The 21,141-nt window shown below is 39.9% G+C and overlaps 1 long non-coding RNA gene across 2 annotated transcripts in view; it reads right to left on the minus strand.

Annotated features, from left to right (window-relative positions):
- The window catches only part of LOC110470105 (uncharacterized), a 167,709-nt gene extending 148,173 nt beyond the window's left edge, over positions 1-19,536 (minus strand). For both annotated transcript variants that reach the window (XR_013340195.1, XR_013340194.1), the window contains exon 1: positions 19,307-19,536. This is a non-coding gene — a long non-coding RNA (uncharacterized LOC110470105). The remainder of the gene's footprint in view (positions 1-19,306) is intronic.
- Positions 19,537-21,141: the final 1,605 nt, after the last annotated feature.

A 21,141-nucleotide genomic window follows, 5' to 3' on the forward strand; every position in this document is an offset into this window, starting at 1 on the left:
CAACATTCTATATATACGCACACATAGATTTATATTGTGGAGGGAAACTATCGCAGTACCTGGGCACGTTTTACATAATGCACCACAGCAACTGCTCCCTGCCCCTCCCAGCTATTGAAGCAGCTATAGAAGGCCCATGAAAAGGGTAGCCAGGATACCGAAATTCCTGTGCCTGTCGTTCAGTGCAAGCCTGAAACAAAGAGGTGCATTTAATGCTGCTTCCTCAACTTTGGAAACTTTGCCAGCTTCAGGCTCCGACAGATTTCTGGCAGAGCCAGGAGCCCGTGGCTGAGAATGACCTGTCCCCTGGTTCCCACGAGCTCCTCCCTTGGGACAGATGCAGGGACATGGAAACTCAGTCATTCACGGGGAATCGGAACGTGGGGCCAACAGCAGCTGGGCTCTTTGCACCGAGCAACAAACCTGGTGGAAGAGTCTACAGGACACCACAAACTGGGCTCCACCCAATTCTGCAGAGCGACTTCCAACACCTGTGCAATGTAGTAAAGAAGGATGACCTTTCCATACGAATATTTACCCTGTCCTGTGCAGCTCTAACAGACATGCAGTGCTGGTTTATATTTTTTAGGAAGATTTTGAAACCTTACACAAAAGCTATCGCTGTTTTTCTCAAGTGTCGTTGGCTTTGCCAGGGAAATTGTGTTTCGTCTTGTGCAGTCAATACATTAAAAAAAAGAAAATGCTGCTGGAAAACTAATGTTGCCTGTTCTCAGAAAGGATAAGGCAGAGCTGACCCTTAAAGTGGGTGGCCCACAGATTTGGAGAGTTACCTACTGTAATTCTGGTGAGCCAAACCCGATATTTTATATTTGCAGCTTCAGCTTACCAAGTGTCCCACTTTCAACATTAATTAAAAACCAGAAAACACATGCTTTCCATATCTTCTTATCAACTCAAGACCCCGTTTCAATGTACTTCCAGCTCTGAATCTGCATATCCTGCTCCCCCATGGATAATTTTCTGTGCATTAGTTACGTTGAAATACAGGAAAATCCAGTTTTATTCTGATTTCTCAGCAATATTTGAATTCCTGAAATTTCAGTCACAGACTGATATAAAATCATTGCAAGGCAAAAAGAAAACCCCAGACTGAAAAAGCAATGCCTGATCCATAGAAGTTACATAACCTGCAGCAGATGGACACTGTGAGGCAGAGTACACTGCACATACCTTGTGTGGAGCTATTTCCTAATTGCATGCACTTAAAAAAAAAAAATAAAAGGATGATGCAATCCTAAATTACACTGAATATTAGTCATATTTGACTAATATTAGTAATATTTGACTAATTAGTCATATTTGACATATTCTTATATTCCAGAACTTGGAACCAATAAAAGTTCCACTGCCATTAAAACACCAAATATTCTGGTGAGCATTGTCCAATGATAAATTATTTAAAAGATCCATATGGATCTTTTATGGCAAAAATGATGGTATATTTTAATTTTTTAAAAAACATGCAAAATGTTTAGATATAACACCGTTAGTTCTAATTTCTGAATAAAATTGCAACATATCAATGTTATACTTTGGGACTTCAATACCAATGATTATAATGTGTCCAATTTCTGATAATATATTTTGCAGTGAGGTTTTTTTTAATCTTTTAAACAAAAAAAAGAATCTGAATGGAGACAGGAAAAAAAAAATCACTATAGTATTCCATAAACTTCTTGAAATAGAAATGTAAACCTAGCCAGAACTGACATGTAATGCAACAGATTTATACAGGAGCATATTCCTACCTGGAACTTTGACTCTATTTACAGAGGAACAAAAATCAGAGTAAAATCTTCTAATCCACAGGACGACATGAGTGACATGTGATGCAACTAAGATTTTGTTAGGGGGTCAGTAATGATGCTGTGGCTTGTCTGTGCTCATCCTATCAGAGGAGGGTGCCCCATCATGGATGTGAAATGTTTGTGGTGTGCTGTGGCTGCAGATGGAACCTGATCTGTCCTGATTTGGCTGCAACAGCAGCACCAGCCTCCAGTCCCTGATGTGGCTCTATGACCAGAGCTGTGACACTGCCACGGTGCCACACGCAGTGTCCTGCCTTGTTTTGACATTTGTGGGTACATGCACAGTGTGAAGGCAGAGTTCCAGAGTTTAACTGATCCTGGTGAATTCTAGAGGCTTGGCAACCCTGTAAAACTACCACATCCCTTTCATTCTGTAAATATTTTACAAAGCAGCTTTCAAGGGTGTTGTAGGAAATTAATACGGCTAAAAGGGCTGGGTTATTATTAATAATATGGCTAAAAGGTCGCCCAGATTTTTGCAGGTATTTAAATGTGCAAAAATACTTGTAAATGTGGTTATTGTTTAAAATACAAAAAAAACCCTCAAAAACCAACAAACTGTGGATAGTAAAACACATTTACTCTCCTGTTTAGGGTGTGTTCTCACAGAACGCAGGGTATCACAGTCACAGTTTAGGGGACTAGTATTACAAAAGGAGAGTAGATCACCTGAAAATTATGACCTAAATTAAAACACAGTATTTTAAAAAATATGATAAAATTTAATTTTGCTCAATTCTAGCATTTGAAGGGAAGGGATGAAGCTGAGCAAAACTTTAAGTGGTTAATAATATAAGAGTCTTCATTCTTCTGCATAACTATGTCATCTCTAGATGTTAAAATTTATTCTTGTGGTTTCTTCCGCAGGATTTTCAAGTTGCAAAAGGTTTTCCATTTTTTACTGGCAAAATCCCATGAAACTAGAGGTCAGAAGTGACTTTACTGAATATAAACATTTTGAGATTAATCTTCAGGAAGCAATTATTCACTTTCACAAAAATGGAAGACAGATTTCTTAGAAAAGACACAAGTTTTGCCAATGAAAAATTTTCAACTGGCATAGCACAAAACATGACAAGAGATAAGCTAAACTAGCTGGTTTGTGTATCTAGATAAACAAGAATTACACAAATTTATCTTGTAGGAACTGTGATTATCAATTGTAGTTTAGCACAAGAAACATCCTGGTAATTGTCAACTTGAGAAGATTCAGTACATTGCATATAAACACTCTGAGGTCACATTTATAGTTAATGTAAACATTCACACATGTAAAACCACAATACACTGAACTCCATGCATACATAGAACATGAAATAAAATAAATCATGCCAATGTACAAAGCCTGGAATCTGTTCCTTGAACTTCATGCATATTCCATAAAATACAGATTACATCCAATTAAAAAAATTATATTGTACTTTAGACCTTAAAAAGCAATGCAGAGAAAGCACTGACAAGCTTAAATCTCCTTCAGCCTGCTGGATGCCTCCCAAGGCAGGTCTGAAGGACACCCTCATCATGAAATGCCAAAGCTGAGCTGGCTGCCATCAGCCCAGCTCTCAGCTTTTGCATGTGCTTTATCCCAGACAGCTCCTAACCAAACCCTGTCATGCTCTTCTTCAAAACTGAAATAATATGCTATTTTTTAAAAAATTCCTTCACTCCTGCTATAAATAAAATTCTACAAAAAAAAAAATCCCAAAAAACAAACAAACAAACAAAATCTCACTACAACACATCTCATTTCACAAGAATTAACTGTGAGAATTATTCTGCCATTATTTTGTAGTGAAATCCCACATTCAGAGGTAGGGAGCTGTGAAAACACTGCCTCAGTATACACAAAACCTTGTGTACAGCTTAGAGATGTACATGGCAATGATGTGCTTGGAAAGCAGTGTCCTGGGCAGCAGCAGGAGCCAGTCTGCTAGCAGAATTGGGAAGTTAAGGAATATACAGAATTTGTCAAATGTAGCACATGCACCCCAAGAAGCACATAGAAAATTCCTTATTTACTGCAATGACAGATAATATTTCTGGGGTGTTAGAGAGTTGTCTTTGTGGAGACCCACTGACAATTCTTCACTGCCTTTTTCTGAAAATGTCTGCTTGTAATAATCCAAAATGAAATGTCCAGCAGCACCAGCACAGCAGGCTGGTGCTGAGAGCATTCCACTTGCAGGTGTGTATTCCAGAGGTGACGACCCTGCTCCAAACCACCCAGAGGGAGAGGTTTGGGAAATCACCCCTACAGGAGAGGCTTCCTCCTCCAAGGGGAACTCCCAGGCTGGCAGGTTTTTGGCTGCACCAGCACAGTTATCTTTGCTATCCAGACAAGCAGCAAATGTTGAGAGAGTCTGGCTTTGCCACAACACAGAAAGGGAAAAGAACTCAGTCCCTGAAAACTGCAGGCTTGGAAAAGGCTTCCCCCAGAAGCCATAGAGCTAAATGAAAAACTGCAGCTCCCTATACAGAAGGCAAAGGCAAGCTTGCCTCACCCTTTCTTTTGATATTATTATCCCACATCAAAGAAAATATTTTGGCATAACCAGTTTACATATTTACAATTCTGAAATAAAACATCTGCTCAGCACACTATTCAAACTCTACTGGGGACAAATTCTACTTTCACGGATACCCACACAACTGTGGAGAACTTAGTGATTAGAAATGTTAGAAAAATTGGACACACTTCTCAGGATTATTTTTCTGAGCTGTTTCTCTTCTGTTTTCTTACTCCCTCAGATGCTTTCCTCTCTATCCGCTCCCCTTAAACTGTGTCCCAATTTAAAAATCCATTTCCTGCATTTATCAAGACAGTTTTCCCTTTTGATGAAAGGTATCACCTGGCTTTGCTTAGAGATTTATTGGTTTGTATGCAAGCCTGGTCATTCACCTTTATTTCAAGGCTTCTGTGGGTTTTGGGTGCAGCATGCAGAAGTTTGTTGGAATTGCAGTAAGCAAATCTGCTGCACTCACAGTTCTGTGCCTATGACTGTATAATGGTACTTTTCCTTACCTGGGATAACAACTCTACTAAATGTGTTTCATTTTTTATCAAACTTGGACTTTTTTAATAAGAGATATAAAACATTGATATTCCTATTACATCCCACGAGGGAAAAGAAACACCATTTGCTATAATCAGGGGAAATGTTTTATTGCCTAGGACATGCATTTATCTCCCTCACAAACAGAAGTCATAAAAAGAACATACAACTGGTTAAATGTTACTTGATGTACCTTAGGTCCCAACTGGTTTGCTTTAGGTCCTGCAGTGTCTTGTGGAATTAAATCCAGGCATGAACACAGGTTAATGCTTTTTCTTTCCTTTTAGCAGAACTCTGTCAGTCTGGCCCACACCCCAAGAGCTTTCACTTCAGACTAACCTGCAAGCAGCACTGTGGGTCTCTCCTTTACTTCTCCTTCCCAACGCTCCACCGATTCACTGCTGACTAATTAATTATAAACCTCTGTTCTTAAAGCTCTTCTATAAATCTCTGTCCTTGTTGCCATCCTGCAGATCTATTCAGTGATCACACTCTTACTTAAATCACGTAAGAAAGACCGGTCTGTCCCTTTTATCTGAAAGGCTGTTAAGGAGGCCCAAATTCTAAAGCTTTTTGTAATGAACTGTTCTTTCTTGAAGACAGTTTACCATCAAGCATCCTTCCAGGTCTCATGAAGGGCTGCACTGCACAAACTGAGATGACAGTTGTCAGAAGGGAAAGCCAGTCCTTTCCTGAATAGAAAGAAGAATAGTTGTCTTTTCGCTTCTGTCCTTTCTCCATTGTACTTTCAAGGCACAACTGGAGCTCCTACAGCAACAGGTATTTTTCTTTGCTAAGATTCATTGTTGGAAGCTCACTGGTATTCTGAGTTCCTAATTCTAAACCCACTTCTCTCTTTTATAAAGCTGCACGTTATTTGTATCTAAAGGACATTCTTTGTAAAGGCAGCAGTTTTCAGAAACTTGATTCCACTTTCTTCCAGGGCCTTCTATCTCCGTCTCCTCCTCCTCCTCTCTGCCACAATGGTCCCATAAAGAAATGTCTTATGTCTGCTGCTATTCAAAAATAAAATCAGGCATTTGATCTTTTCTGTCCAGACTTCCTTCTCATTCCCCATTTTCTTGGATTCTGTCACATGTTGCACTGTTAGCTTAACAGCCACTGTTTAACAGCATATATTGAAAATACCAGAACAAATAAATGCACCCAACACTGATTCACTTTTATATTTGACATAGAATAATAAGCAACTGGGGAAAGAGAATAATTTCAAGTTTTTCAAGTCTAACTTTCTTGGAATTCCATATTGAAAAATATGTACTGCAATCTGAATTACAAAATCTGCTAAAAAGCTCTGAATGTAAAATTTAAAAAAAGGCTCTTATACAGCAGCCATTTTGTATCAGTCAGAAACTGTAGGTTCCCAGTCTCAGATTTAAATTTTGTACCCTGTGCCACAGACTGGTTTTTTAGATATAATATCTTAGATACGATAGATCTATTTTAGATATATAATCTTATACTTCTCCCTTTGAAGGTAAGGGTTCATGCCCTCCTTAGCTAAAATCAGGCTGTCCAGAGTTTTCCATGCTCAATTGTATGACTCAAACTTTACTACAGCTCACCTAATATCTAGGCTTGAACAACATTAACCCTAGCTCATCAAGGGTTGTTCCAGTCAGTGTGATAGATGGAAACACAAAATAGTTTTCATCTTGGTCACAAAATTCAAGGAAGCAAGTTTGCATTGTTTGGAATTTGGTGTAATAAATCAATGTTTTCCTAGATTAAAAAAGAGATATGTATATTACTATTTTTAAAAAGATCGCCTAAAGATAGGGTGCTTTTATTTTTGGAGTTGGGAGATTTTTTTTTTAAAGGAGAATTTTGCTGAGATTTTTGGGTGCCTCAACTTCTGCTCAGATGCAGCTAAGTGTTCTGGATTTCCAATTGCAAATCTATTCCATAGATTTATGAGCTCTCTAATGCACTTTCATCATTACTATATCCTTAAGGCCTGTGACATTTTGGATGAGTGGAAATGCCAATTCCACAAAAATTCAGACAAAAAATAACAGTTGACATTTTCAGTCATATGTGATCAAGTTTAACTATGACTTAAGGTTGAAATTCAGCAAATCAGCACTTCATTACTTTCTCTGTTTTTTGATGTGAGGCTATTTATGGCGTGGTGGTATTCATTTTTTGGGTATTTTTTTAATTGTAGATCTGCATTTAAAGTTTAACTGAAGAATATCAAGATGAATCTTTGGGTAGCTGGACCTAAGGGCATCCAACATCAGCTCCATCATAGCTACAAAAAGCTTGTGCACAGTTTTTGGATCATATTTCTACTTCTCCAGTTCCAGAGAGAAGTCATGATGGAGACCATTATGTGGCAAAGAGACAGGTTAGGCAGTATAAAGAAACTTTTTAAAAAGAAATAATTTCTTTTCTTTTCAAGTATTACTCATTTCTCTCTGACTGCACAAGACATTGGCCTGCAGAAAGCTGCTGAGCAATGGCCTCTGAAAGCACTTCTTGCCAGCCACCCTTTAGATTTATAAAATCTAACCTCTATTCATCTGTTACCATTTCACCAAGGTTTCTGTTATGGGGCAGTACTGGCAACATCTAAGCCACCTGCTAGAGTTCTGACACTGCAGCAGCACTTAAGATGTCATTTGAACAACACTAAAATGTATTTGCACAAGCATACGAAGAGTTTAAGGCAAATGGAAAAGTTACCAAGTTATTATTTTCTACCTCTGCCTTTGAAAATTCTGTTTCTGTGAAGGACACTTAGAAAAAAAAAATAGTTACAGCTTCTATCCCCTGCCCTCCCAATTAAGAGCATGAGCAAGATTCCACTCTCTACAGCATGCTGTCTGTGCTTCCTGTGCACCAGATCCATTAGCTGTTTGCAGGGGAAAGTGAATTAGAAATGTTTTATTATGATTTCCAAATTACTGTGTAATAAATGCACCAATAATCCTTACGGCACAAAAAAAAAATTAAAAAAAAATAATAAAAAAAAAAAGTCTGTTTTGCCCAACGAGCAACTGCCAGCTTTCTAATGCAGCTCCATTAAAGCTCTTTCCCAAGTGTGAGAGGCACTTTTTAACTAGCTCCTCAGGGCATTGTTAGATATCATTGCTTACAGCCACTGCGAGCCACTGTGCCATAGCACTGCTTCCCACCTCCTCCGGATCACTCAGGCACGAGAGGTGACTTTAAGCACAACAAAAAGTCTCCACCAGCCAAGAGAGCAGCTGTGAGGATGTCTCTTTGTGTGCAACAGCAGCCCAGAATGAAATCACAGCCTTCTGGAGAAAGCACTCGGGGTGTTGGATGGAAATAAACAGCTTCAGTGGGTGTCTTTTCATAGGTTAGTTAATTGCAGGTGTTTGGGGAGTCATTTTAAAGATAATAGCTTCTTATTTTATGCTTTCAGCATCCAGTAGTTTACTAAATGAGTAAACTTAAAGTAAATCTCAAAGCCACCTTCTCTATAGGAGCTGATGCATTTTATCTAAACATGAAAAATTAGGAATTAGACAGGCAACAGAATGCATATTTTTGAAGCAGAGATTACTAAAAATATTTGATTATATATTTATTTAAGAAGATAACTGTCATGAATTTTACAGCTCTTACAAGTCAGAATTTGCAGAGATCCGATTTAGAAGGTATTAATTTACCTTCTACAGTCAAAGGCACACAAACAGTTCTTGTTGAATAAATCCTTGATAGCTATCAAAAACTGCATCCAAAGTTCAGATGCTTATTTGCAACAAATCAACTCGACACTGTCAGATGTTATTGCCCAGCGGTACTGAGAGGGTGTTAACAAAGCAAACATGAAACCTCAGCCAGTGTCAGACTGTCTTCGGGACAGATGGGGGACATACAGCTTTCCAGACCCAGGTAAAACATGACATGAATTAACCAAAATCATTCCAAAGCCACCAGTGCATCACTTCAGAAATAGAGTGAGGGGGTAAGTTGCCCTATTCCTCTTGAACGGTGCCTGAGTTCTCTGTCCTGTGTGTCCCCTCCTCCTGGCGAGGGGACCAGCTGAGAAACTCCGGGCAGCCTCTCAGCAAGTTCTGTTTGACTTCCAAGTGTGAATGCCATTTTCTACCACAGTGACACAAGGGGTTAATGCTGTTGGATCCTGGTTCTGCCTACTGCATTTGGGTTTTTTGGGTTCGTGGCTTTAACTCCTCAAAGTCACCAGAAGTGATCCAAGGCAAAATTACAGAGATGAAAATGAACTCTCCTCTTCCTCAACACTCATAAGAATACAGGACAAGAGAAGATATTGCAGATATCAACCAGAGCTAGAGGAGCATGTGGTAACAGAAAAGTAAAATATCAGGCACTTCTGGAGAACAAGACTGATAAGGTTACAATGTGATTGAGTTCTCCACAATGGAGATAGATGACCATTTACTTTCTTCATTTATCTGCTCACATCTGCACTTTACATTTCAAGAAGCTGAAACTCTTGAATCATTCCATTTATCTAAGGGACTAAAGGCAGCACACAATCCACATGGAAAAAAAAAATAAACATGGCCCTGGGATATATGTTGAGCAGTTTTTCAGTAAATCTTATTTATTTCCTCCGAGTCCTCAATATCTAAAGCTTTTATGTATTCATTATCAGCAACATGTCGAGTAATGTGATAACTTGACAAGGTTCTATTGAAGCAGCTTAGTGGGACATACAGTACTTATGCTGCCTGATAAGAAAACATTCAGAAAGGTCATATCCTCTGTTGTATTCCCTATCTCTCTGGGCAGCAGCAGTTTGAGTTTGTCTGAAAACTAAAGTTTGGAAATATTCCTGGTGTGAAAAATGATCTGGCTGCATTAGCACAATGACTATCAGCTGCTATTAATATTCATGTTACTTTCCAGAACTGGGTATTAAAATAAAAAACCTGACCAAAAATTTAACCCTGATGACTGGGCATGATTGTGACATGAGAAGCTGGTCAGCTCAGCATAGCTGTTAGACCTGGGATATCACGGAAATATCCCACTGACTGCCCCTGGAAGAGCAGCACAGATCCCATCCCACCTTGCCTACCCACTGCTCCCCCACATCCACTGCTACATGGCGTAGGAAGACAAATCACATTTAGAACACAACAGCAGAACATGCACCGTGGCTGTGTCTGACTGGCACAAGTAGCAAGGAATAGCTCTGTGTGGAAAGCCTTGTGATGCTGGAGACCTGCAGAGCTGGTTCTGTGCCACTGCTGGGCAGAACAAGGAGAGGAGGGAGCAGAGGGTGTGGGGAGGTTTCCCTGAGATCCAGAGCACGTCCCCTGCCTGAACAGCCAGCGCCTGGGGCCACCTCAGGACACAGCAGATGAGCAGCAGTGCTCAAGCCCCTGATATGCCTCACAACTGGAGGTTCACAAAAGGATATTGTGGAGCTGTATTTGCCAGACATTCTCCTGAGCTGCAGTTTCCGTGACTCCAAGGCAACCTTGGCCAAACAAAGGAATTCCTGCTATTCAGGTAAAAGAACACAAAATGACAGCCCAGTAACCTCTGTGATAACACCACCACCAGTTACAAATAAGCTGTTTCAGAGCTATTACTCTACTTTGGGCACACACTGTCTATATGACAGCATGACTGCCTGGTATTATTTGGGATATGGGGACACATTCAGTTCAATGTGTAACAACACATATGTGTTTTGTCACAAAATCTTTACATGTAGGCCCACTACAAATATTAAAAGTAATTTTAAAAGGCATTTTCTCTAAGCAGTAATTTATAGTGGTTAAAAGTCTTTATTTTCCAACATGTCTTACTGGTTATTTCATATTCAGGTCATTTTTGTCATTACTTTCCTCTGTCACTTATGTCTCTTGGTGCATGCAGGTTTTGCATATAGAAAAATACAAACATCATTATTGGACTTTATTAGATACAAAGTTACTGAATTTTAGTAAAAACATTGTCTGGATGTAAACCTAGATCACAGCTGGATGTGATCATCAAAATAGTGAAGCGTGTAATGGTTGGTGGAAGGTGTAATGCAAGGTGGAAGGGAAAAAAACCCACTACTATTAGACAAATTAAAGAATCATCATTTACATAAATACTTGCTCAGACTTCAGTTCTGTGAAAAATAATAATTCTAAATCCTGGTAAATACTGCAGCTCAGTCTGTCAAGGGTCAAACACACTTGTTTTTTTCCCTTCACTCGGATTGCTGCTGGGATCAGAATCAGCAGATTACAGAGTTGCTGTCAGCTGTTCTGCCTGAGGGAGGGCTTTCCTCGTGAAGAGATGAGGGGCTGCACTTGAAAACATGAGGCAAGTGGAGAGATGAACACCTGTAACAATCATTTCTCTAATTCTGACTGAAAGTCAGCCTGACCATCAGCTCTTGGTGCACTTTTTTTAAGTCTCACTTGATGACAGAAGCCTAATTATTCTTCCTATTGACAACTCCTATGAGTAAAACGAAAGTTAATTCCAGGATGCAATCAGCAAATAGCAGCAGATCCAAGATGGAGAGTGAAACACTGCCCTTAATTTGTGATGTCAAGCCCTTTATGGCCTCAGCCATGAGCCAGTTAATCAGAGGTATCATCTTGGGTAGCACAGCAGCTTCTGCTTGCAATCAAAGCTGCTCTCATGCCAAGGTACAGCTCCACATGAGCTGCAGCTGAAGACAGAGTGCCTCTGTGCACAGCAGGGGTGGGGGAGCAGGTAGCAGAATTGTCCCATATTTTATTGGCAAATAATGATTTCATCAGGTCAGAGGACAAATTGTAGCTCAAGGTGAAGTTGACATCATGCTACTTTTGAAGATGAAAGGAAATTGATCTGATTTTGACTTTGTACCTGGTCTTCTTAACAGCATCTCACCATGATGCCTGGGACTAAGAATATGTAGATTCTCACTGGGCATAAATCTTGTACTAGGGCTCACTATTGATATTCAGACAAACTCTCTGTCTTTTCAATAACTTCATCTGTGGTCCTGTTGTGATAGTTATCTACAGCCTTTTTTTTTTTAAGAAATTATTAACAATTAAAAGCCTCATAACAAGGGTCTTACAATAACAGACACAGTTCTAATTCAATTAATAATCTTTGTATGTTCTAATGTCCACACTCGAGAAAAGAGAAGAATAAAGCAAACTTTTCTATTGCTAACATAATTTTATCATTTGCTGAATCTTTACATGGAATACAAGAGAGATCTTTTTCCTAACAAAAAAGAGAGAGATCAGAGACTGATGTCCAAATTTATAGTGGCAAAAAGCTAATCTGGGATCAAAACTGTTAATAAACCATATCAAAGACAGTTTTAATCACATGAGGACTTCTAATTAAATTAAATTTTCACAGGGAGTGTCTTTGACCTGTTTGTTCAAATTTAAGACCAGTGACTGAAATCTCACTGTAGAGATTCCAGGATTGGGAAGCTTTGGGATTCCCCTCTGGCCACCTCTGATTCTAATTGTATTCCTCATGCAAAAACATCAGAGGGAGATCTCCAGGTTCTTGTCCTGAGCACTACCCAGTTTGGATACACTTTGAGGTATGGTAGTGCACTGAAAGCCAGACTGAAAAGGAGATTCTGTGAAGGGGAAGGTAAACTACTGTAACCTTAAGTCTGCTGCACACAGTAATTTCTTGGAGTAAAAATATGTACTTGGCTCCATTTCCCAAAAGGTTCTCAGAAAACCCAGTATTTCCTCATCCTATAAGTTTGCCCTCACCCCATGCCTCATAATGTTTTAAACATACAGCAAGCTTCAGCTATGTAGAAGAACCTTTTTGAATTTGTACACCTCAGAGAAAAAGATACATTTGATTTATTAAAAAAATATGGATATTGATCTAGTACCGATATCCAACTGTGACGGACAAAAGCTCTCTAACAGTTTAAAGTTAGAAAGTGTATGTTTATTCGATGCCGGGCAGCGTGTGGGATAGCTCCCAAATACACACTGAACCTTCCAGGTGATTACAGAGTCTTTTTATCCATACAAGTATTGAATACCCAAAATACAAATACATATCCATAATTTTGGTACATCCCATTCCCCGCTTCGTATGCTAATCACTCTAAAAGCTATTCAGCATGCGTGGTTTGTTCCTTGAAATGGGTCAGTGTCCCTTTCATGAGGAGGGGTCCCAAAATGAGGAAGTAAATGAAGTCTTCCTCATTCTGACCTTTCTACCTTTTCAATGCAAATATGACAAATGAACTCTTGGTAGAACTCCCATTCCTTGTCTTCAATTGGTTTCAGAACAGAAGAGCCCCACAATTGTCTTATGTTCCTAAAAGCTATTTGTCAGTTTCTATATTCTTCATTATAAACCCAGCTAACTAAACATTGTGCTGACAAGCAATCAATTATTAGTTAACTACTAACTCCTAACTTCATTAAGGCCTACTCATTTATTATTATTATTTTAATTAACTCTAGTAAGGCTAATTTATAACTAAAATTTTAGCTCCTCTAAAATCTCTAAATTCCTTAAAGTTTACGTTTCACATTCACATAAATAGATTCAATTTCACTTCAAGAAATTTACCGTGTAAATACCGGCAAGATCCTCGAGATTTTTATTGTTTTAGACAACTAAATCTAAATTTGAGAGTCTCAGATTTAACAGAGCTCTTAAGCAGAGTCCTCAGCAGGTGTAAACCAGCCTTGCTTCACTAATCTCAGCAAAGGCACTGAAACTTGGCTTTAGGGACAGAAAGCCTAAAGCAGAGTGAGCCATCAGCTGAGGAGCTCCAGCTCCTCTGGAGAGTGACTGGCATGCTGTTTGTACAGCAGCCAGCATGCCCAGCCTGTGACCTTGGCTAGGATCCCCACCCCATTAGAAATAAAAATTATCTTAGGAGACGCTGGAAATAACATTATTCTGCTTCAGGTTAGGCATAATTTAACCTCCTAGAAATGAGTTCAGATATTCAATTCTCGAACAGAGGAGCAGGGAGAAGCCAGAGAGAGTCAGGCAAGCACTGCAAAACCTGCTGTAGGTAAAACCTGAGCTCCAGCAGGAGAATCAGAAGAGAGAGGAAAGTGCCAACACACAAAATTCGAGTTGTAAAGCAAACCTCACTCAGTCATTCTCAGTGATAAGCTCAGACAGATGGGGTGCAAGCAGGGGGCCTTGAATGTGCATTCCTGTGTGAATCTGAGGTTTTGTAGGGTGTACCTCGAGGAATACAAAACATGAAGTTTTCTGAGCATGTGAATTAAGAACCTCAGGGAGCAGAAGAAATATTGATTAGACACAGTATGCTGCTCAGTACAGAAAAATACAGGAGATAATCACCAAGGGTGATTTCAAACCTTTCCAACCTGAGACGCCAGGGTAGGACCTGCAGCACCTATTGACAACACTTGGCAGGCTCAGACAATTGTCTCATTCATTTCAAAATAGCTTTACAATATATGTGACAAGAGTAGAAAGGGTCAAACACCTTCATCTTGACCAAGTGCAAGACAGGTCCTGCAGGATTCTTTTTGATAGAATCAGGCTTATAAAAACACTGTTTATAAAAACACTGGAAGACCTACAAGATTTTATCTTTGTTTTGAAATGAGCAAGGGATGTCTGGCTTCTAGTAAGGAGGAAAGCTTTCTTTTATTAATTTTTCTAAAGCAAAAACTACATTACAAACAAAAATCTTAAATAGAATTTTAAAGAATTAGTCCAGATGAAATTTTTCTAATATTAATTTATTTTTTCTTTCCCTCCAGAAACTCTGATGAGAAGTTTTCTAATGACTAACCTCAAGTTTGCCAGATTTTTAATAGCATGTGACTGTCAGGCCATTTCACATTTTTGTATTCCAAAGTAGGTTTCTTGGACAGGAAAAGAAGAATGAGAGTGTGATGGAAACCTGAAGAAAGAGAGTAGGGGTTGATGAAGGGCTGAACAGAGGAAAAAAAGCAAATACTCAATTTTTATCTTAAAACTATTTTTCAATAGTATCAAACCAATATTTTTTAGGTGTTTTTCATTTTTGCATTATTCAGGAATAAGTAGACACAAAAACTGGCTGGGAATTGTATGTATAAAAAACTTAACTTTAAAATGGTTCATAAGAAGTAACAAGCATGTGAAAACAGAAGTTTGGCAGGGTAGCCTAGAAAGCCTCAACAACTGTGATCATTTACCAGAAAAGCTGAAATAACAGACTTAGTTCCATGCAGTCCATATAAACCCCACAAAAATCTGGATCTCTTTGAAAGAATAATCATCATAAATATGAACATTTAACAAAAATATTCTTCCTTGTCTCGGTGGTTACTGTAGAAGTCAGTGTAAAATTAAGGTTTCTAAATTAATTTTAAGAGCTTCAGGGAAAGAAAACAAGAGGACAAGCCAGCAATACAGCCACATGGCTCTCCAAGATCCACACCAATAGGAAATCAGAGTCAACTTTCAAGCAGAATCCTACAGAGATTTCTAACAATTACTGAACAATCACTGAGTGCCCAACCTACCCTCAAAATTTGAATTAGATATGCCAAAAACTCAGAGAGAATTCCAGGCATCCATATCTCCTCCCTTATGAATCAATAGAGCCTTCATGAATCCAACCCTGTGAGATGGCAAGGATCTGAGCATTCAACATTATTACTGTACTGTAGTTCATTTAATGCTGCAACTATAGTTCATTTAATGCTGTGCTGGCTTCTCTTGCATTTTCCTCATATAAAAGTTAAGTATCCACTACAAAAATGAATCATCTAAACTCCAGGTAAAAGCTATCACAGTATGAAAGTAGAGATCATGCTGTGAAAATGATATCAAATGTTATATAAAAAGAGCTATCCTATTGAAAGTGTTTGTGGTTTGTAGTTTACCTCCTGTTAGCAGCTCTCTCTGTATTGATTTCAAAAACCTGTTCAGAAAGCTAAATTCAGAATTTTTATAAAAGTATTTGAAGAGTACAGCCCGTTAACATCTTTTCATAAGTGAAGAAGCAATATATATTAAGCACATGTACACTCAAATTATAAGAACATTAGGGTTGCAAAGCAAAGCAGTCAAAAGTTTCAGGCGCCATAATTCAGATCCTCTAGAGTACCTTAATTCAGCCCCCACCCTACACATGTCCATGATGACAGTGTCTGACTGCACAGCTCTTCCCCAGATGACCTTAAACCATCCATACCAAACCTACACTTTGCATTTGTCCTCATCAGTAAAAGAAGACTCCCTGCATATCCCTTCTTCAGTCAGAGACCAGGAGAAAAAGAGAGAAATAAGGCACAGAACTAAAATAATGAATGGCCACTGGGCTGGCTCTCTGCAGTTCTGCCCTAGCAGATTACAGCTTGTCTCCAGCACTGAAGGCAAGCTCACTTTCCCACAGCATCCAGCATTTGTGTGTCCTGAGAAAGAGCTCCATGTCCCAGGAGACTCTGTGCCCATCAGCTACATTCTGCAGGCAGGAGCAGCCTGGTTGAACACATGGCATGACCCACACCATGGACAGCCAGGAGAACATCAGCCCTGCCCACCACGCTCAGCCACCCTCCACGCCTCACTCAGCCACCCTGCATCCCCTCTTGCACACGTGAGAGCAGAGAGCCTTACCACACATCTGGGAGCGAGTGCATTTTGAAAATAAACGCTCTTGTTTTCAAAACAGACAGCAATGGAAAAGCCACAAGGAAATCAGGGATTCCTTGGTCTCGAGCAGTCTGCAGAAAGGCAGGCCTGGGATTGCCCGTGCAACAGAGAGAATAAAACAACTTAAAGCTGCACTCATTCAGCAATCACCTTCTACTTAGTGCACAGAGCAATGCAGGGGTCCATGGGAAAAGCAGTGTGTGACCATGTAATTAGAGACAGTATCAAAATGTATACACACAAGGGGGCCCAATTAAGGCTTCACGGACAGCATTATTCTTTTTCCTTTTTTTTTTTTTTTTTTTATAATGCTTGGTTTTATTGCAACATTTGTGGATTTGTACCCTTTTATCTATAATTTCATAGGTTGCTTTAAAAAAAATACAGAAAAGAGAGAAAAGAAAGCCTAAAAAAAAGTCTATTGTATGGAATGGCAGTGATACTGAAATACAGGGCTGGCACTTCATGGTCCACAGCAGAGGCTTTGGCCACGTGAGTGGAAGGAGCAGCGGTGGAGTGCACGTGGAGCAGGCTGAAGGGAGGCTGGGCTGGGGTGCATGCAGCTTTCCCAGGCAATTCTGCAGCACAGGGCACCATGCATCTTGGCTGTGCCTCTCAGGTCTAGCTTTGGTGGCTTTCTGCTGCATCCCACTGCAAAGACTTTTCTCTCATGTTCTTCCCCCCCACTCACAGTCCTTGCCTTGCACCAATATTTTTGCAAATGCAACCCCTAAATTCCTCCAGTCCCAGTTTCCCATTCTAATCTTTCTGTTTAGTGCTGTATTCTACAGCTTGTTCAGGTTCACCCTGGAAGTATATATTCCTCTTCTTATGCCTATTTATTAGTCCCAGCCTTTCTTGTGGAGTTGCGTTATGGCGGGAGCGCGGCACTTTCTCCTATGCACTACCCTCAGATTTTCAATCCTATCTCTTTTCTTTCTGCCTCCTATCCCAACCTATGTCCACACTCCTCCAATTTTTCTGCCATCTCTTATGCCAGTGGCAGCATCCCTCCTTCTACATGAGTTCTTTCTTGCTCCCTTTAAGGTCCCATCCTAGCAAGTGCTCTCACAGCTCCTTAGCTCAGGAGGTTTCCTCCACCTCGATCTGAGCAGCTGTAAAAAGAGAACCTCAAAAGCCCAGGAGCATCTCCTCACTTTTGGCCTTGATGGTCTGCACTGCACTTGGAACCAGGAGCAGAATTCCCCACCTCAGCATCCCCAGCACCAAATGCTGCACTGCTCTGGGTCAGCATATGCTTGAACTTCCAGTGCTTGATGCCACAATATCCTAAAATTTTAGGAAAAGTGATCCCTGGCAAGATTTTGCTCAATACCTGCAATATCGTGCTTGGCATGTGCTGTACAGACAGTAATTTCAGGGAATTCAGATACCAAATCTCAACTGATCAAGTGAAAAAACAAATTTTTCAGTGTTTTCCCTAATGGATTTTCACTGGAAGAGCAAAAGATAATGATCCAACAAAACTTTTAGATTGAGGCTGAAGAACAGTGTGATGAAGCTGATCAAATGTGTAAGAACACACAAAATTTACTTTGCCTTCTTTTTATTCTGAAAAGAATAGGATTTTTTTTTTCATTTCAAACAGACAGAAGTGGGCTGAGGCAGGCATCCAAAATAGAAAATTTCAGCACAGACAGTGCTGAAATAAGTTACTCTAAGTAATGTTTTAAAATAGGTCACTTGTGACATTAACTATTATGCTATTACCATCTTTTATGGCACATATAAAGTAGGAGAGAAGAGCTTTTACATGCATTTATAGACTTACAGAAGAAAAAAATCAAGCACCCAAGCAAGAACTTATATTTGACATGATTTAATCCTGGTCTGAGATCCATATGGTTCATCACATCAATAGGCTGCTCAATGCTCAGTATACTAGCTCAAGAGAAGCTGAAGTACCACCTTTGGCTTGCATTGTGAAAAACATTATTTGACTGCTACGTAGTAAAGGCCACTGGATGTTGATACTTGAAATAAATATGCATGAACTGTAACTAGTGAACTAAAATGTAGGTTTCTTCTCTAGACACAATGTGGTCTTTACCAATTAAGAAAGGAAAAAAACATGCAACTAAATACTGGAAAATTTGTATATACCAAATGCATGCCCCAGAGACAGGCACCTTTTTGTTCCCAAGGTCTACCTACAAGAGCTGGATGTGTCTTTTCTCAGTGTATCAATCCTTTCTGCATCTCCCCTACCCAGCAAGGTCCCATAGCTACCCAGGGAAGCTATCTCCTGTGAGCCCTCTGCTCCTTTGAGACACTGTGATCCAGACAGCAGCTCCATGGTTACACAGTTGGACCTGGGAATCACTACTCCTTCTTACCTCGCTGCTTCAGCAGGCCACAAGAGAGACAAGTGCTTAATTACAAAGGAGAAAGTTATTAATTTTCACTGCAGTAACTTATAGAGCTGACATAATGCCCAAATATTGCATATATTACATAGCCAGTATTCTGAACATTACCTGGATTAGACAAAGTCATATGCAGAAATGTCTAGAGCACTGGCAGGGTATACACACAAATGCCAAATGCACGCCTGCAACTCTTACTCCATTCTCCAAAATAACCCCTTTTTAAAGACAGCTATTATGAGTTTGCCTTGCTTGGAAAAAACAGACATTACTTGAAAGTCCAGTATTTATGTTCACAGCTATGCACTGACAAGTACTTCTCTGCTCCTTCCACACCAAAATATCTCTGTTACTTCAGCTATTTTTACTTTTAGCTTTTGGGTAGTACTTCAAGCTTTAATATAAAGGACAATTGGCACCTCACCTCCTGAAGCCAGGTTTCTCTGCTCCCCTGAAGAATCTGTCCCCCAAAGTATTCTTCAAGCATTCCTAATATCTTCTGAAAATCACAATCCCTAGTAAATAGAGTACACAGGGAGGTAAATTCATCCCCAAAAGCCAGAAATCAAGTGAACAAGGACTCAAAGAGCAGAAAGCCTGCAGAGGAGTCAGTCACTGTTTCCAAGCAGAAAGAGTGTCATCCATGAAGGTGGAAGGCTGCGTGCTGAGCTGCTGTGATTCAGCGCTCCGTACAACCCACAAATTTCCAAAGGAAATCACAGCTACACAAGAACTCAACAGAGAAACATTCACAGACATAAGGCTGGTAACTCAGCTGAGAATCAGCAGGTGTTCTTTCCCACTCTGCAATTAGTGCACTCGTCAGCCTCTGGCATTCCTGCAGCAATCCTGGCCTGTGTGCCTGAAGGATCCAGCAGGATGGAGGGAAGGAGGATGAGCACCACAGCACCAGGTAACAGGTGCTGAGGAAAGCCCTGTGTTATCCCAGTAGCCACTAAGTTTCCTTTACCATACTAAGTAAGTATGGTAAAGGAAACTTTTGGGTTGATTCTTAAAGCACCTCTAATGCTATCAAAAATGTTGTTTAAATTCCCACTAAAAAAGAGGAAAATGGGAAGTATCAAAGTAATAGCTCTGGTTGTCCAATTCTATGATGGAATATCCTCAGTGTCTTGATCTACTTGATAAATAGTTGAATGATTTTTCTCTTATAAGCAGTCCACTTGTTTCCCAATCTCATGTCCAGTAATTGAGTTGTGTTGTGCCTCACAATGTCCCTACAAGTGCATGGGCAGGATTATCCCTGTCACAAGACCTTGACTATAGCTGAACCTCTGGAGGAGAAGTCTCTGGGAAGCAGTTGGGATTGTTGGCTGGAATGTCAGGAGATGAAACGTTAATTCAAACATTGGAGTCACTGCTTAGCCACTGATGTGCTGAAAATGTCACAATGCTTTCTGATCAGAAGTAGGAACTGCTACATCCAGGGGGATAGAGCGAGTTTTTCCCTGGCTGCCACTGTGAAATAATTGAATGGAGCTTCAAAGGAATCCCTTTTGTTCATCTAATCCATTTTGTTTCAAGATAATAAAAGGAGAGCCAGTATCAATATACTACACACAGTGATATCACACAGACTTCTCTCTGTCACTCCCAATGCCTAAAACACTGTCATCCAAGCCCAGAGTCAAGGAGAGAGTTCTACCATGGCTAAACGTCAGTTCTGCTAATGCCAGGGTAAAACTACCTAAATCCAGGTGCTGTGAGAGTGGGCTCTCAGTTTCTCTAGCAGCAGCAGCATGGAGATGCCTTCACCTTGCTCCCCACACAGCCAGGGGACAGCAATTACTGTGCACACAATACATTCAACAAAGATTTTTTTGTCATGTCCTCTAATAGAAGGTTGCATTTTAGAGCTATCTTGAAAACTCCACTTTTACAGAAAATATTATCTATCCAATGCTATTTCTCGGATTTGGAATTTGCTTTCTCCATAATCTGTGATCTAATGTAGGTGTTCCACATTGCTACAAGATGTTTGATGCTTTTGTCTGAACATCAAACAACTAGGAAACTTGGAGCTGTTGCCTCCATCCCCACAGCCATCACTGACATCATGAAAGTCACCCACCACTCTCTTACCACAGCCACAAGGTCTGTATGTAGAGCATCCTTAATGATGCCCTCAGCACCAGAGCAGACCCCAGCTCTTGCACAGAATACAGCAAAGACCTCAAAGAAAGCCAATAGCCTCTTGTATTTACAGAGAAGTGGGTTTTAAAAGAATTGCATTTATCT

The sequence above is a fragment of the Lonchura striata genome, chromosome 6 (assembly GCF_046129695.1).
Source record: "Lonchura striata isolate bLonStr1 chromosome 6, bLonStr1.mat, whole genome shotgun sequence".
Lineage (NCBI taxonomy): Eukaryota > Metazoa > Chordata > Aves > Passeriformes > Estrildidae > Lonchura > Lonchura striata.